The sequence below is a fragment of the Benincasa hispida genome, unplaced genomic scaffold, assembly GCF_009727055.1.
Source record: "Benincasa hispida cultivar B227 unplaced genomic scaffold, ASM972705v1 Contig562, whole genome shotgun sequence".
In the NCBI taxonomy this organism is placed as follows: Eukaryota; Viridiplantae; Streptophyta; class Magnoliopsida; order Cucurbitales; family Cucurbitaceae; genus Benincasa; species Benincasa hispida.
In genome coordinates, this window is record NW_024064928.1 from 19,517 (window position 1) to 21,519 (window position 2,003).

The following is a 2,003-nucleotide window of genomic DNA, read 5'->3' on the forward strand; positions in this document are numbered from 1 at the left end:
CTCCATCGCAACTGAACCTGAGATTGCGGCAACACAAGAAGAAGAAAAAGAAAATGAAGCAGTAGAACCTGAGGTTGCATCCACCTCAAAGTAAATGAAATGGGAACCGTGAAAGTCCAGTTACCACCTTTCCCTCAGAGACTAAAGAAGAAGAAAAACAAAGAGGTACAGTACCAATGCTTCATGTCTTTGCTGAAACAAATACATGTTGATATTTCTTTAAGTGAAGCAATTGAGGAAATGCCTGCCTATGCAAAGTTTCTGAAGGACATGGTAACTAAGAAAAGAGGCGTTGGAAAATTTGCCATGGTGGCGCTAACGCAAAGTTCCAAATCTATTATCCCACCGAAGATGAGCGATCCTAGGAGCTTCACTATTCCTTGCTCCTTAGGATAACTCTATATTAGGCATGCCTTGTATGACTTGGGGGCCAGCATAAATTTGATGCCGCTGTTAATCTTTTGACAACTAAATGTGAGGCAACTTGTTCCCATATCTGTGACTCTCCAACTGGTCGACAGATCTCTAGTTCATCTATAGTGTAAGGTGAACGACGTGCTGATCACTATTGATAAATTTATTTTGCCAGCTGACTTCATCATCCTGGATTATGAAGCCGATAAAGATGTGCCCATCATTATGAGGCGACCTTTCCTATCAACGGGTCGTGCTTAAATTGATGTGCACAAGGGCGAGATCACTTTGAGCATAAATGAACAGAAGCTCAAATTTAATATAATTCGTGCCATGAAATTTCCTAATGAGGAAGACCTGCTAAATTGGAAGATGACTTTAATTTGATTGAAGAAGAAAATTATGATGAAGAGTATGAAGAAGAAAATGCCGACACATCTGTAGCTTCCTGCAATGCGATCGTAGCAAAAACAAACAAGGAAGAAGGGCTGATTGCAACGCAAGAAGAAGAGCCAAAGGAAGAAAGAAAAATAACACAACCTTCTCTCGTGGAGCCACCAACCCTTGAACTAAAAACTCTACCAACACATCTGAAGTACGTATTTCTAGGGTAGAATGAGAAGCTGCTAGTAATAATTTCCTCTGCGCTCAATGAAAATCAAGAAAATGCGTTAATGAGCATTCTCAGAAAGCATGTGCGAGCAATCGGCTGGACGTTTGCTATTATAAGAGGAATTAGCCCCACGTACTGCATGCGCACATTCGTCTTGAAGACGACCATAAAGCAACCATTTAAAATCAATGCAAACTTAACCCTGCGATGAAAGAGGTTGTCAAAAAGGAGATTATCAAGTGGCTGGATGCGAGCATTATCTATCCCATTGCAGATAGCATGTGGGTTAGCCCTGTGCAATGTGTGCCGAAGAAGGTTGAAATGACGGTAGTCCCCAATGAGAACAATGAATTAATACTGTAGAGGACCATCACTGATGGCGCATCTGTATGGTCTACCGCAAATTGAATGCGGCCACAAAGAAAGATCACTTCCCTCTGTCATTCATCGATTAAATGCTGGACAGATTAGTAGGGAATGATTTTTACTGTTTCTTGGATGGATATTCCGTGTACAACTAGAACATGATAGCTCCTGAAGACCCAGACAAGACACATTCACCTGCCCATATGGGACATTCGCTTTTCACCGCATGCCGTTCGGCCTCTGCAATGCGCCAAGCACGTTCCAGAGTTGCATGATGGCGATCTTTTTAGATTATCTCGAGGACTCAGAGAAATATTTATGGATGACTTCTCCGTTTATGGGAACACTTATGAAGTCTACCTGGCCAATCTGGAGAAAATTCTGAAAAGATGCGTAAGAGACGAACTTTGTGCTCAACTGGGAAAAATGTCACTTCATGGTGACAGAAGGTATAGTGTTGGGACACAAGGTCTCCCAAGAAGGATTGGAGGTGGAAAGCAAAGATTGACGCAATTGAAAAGCTTCCACCTCCAACCAATATGAAGCAGTTGCGAAAGCTTTTTGGAGCCTGCTAGATTCTACAGACGATTCATTAAAAACTTTCCTAAGA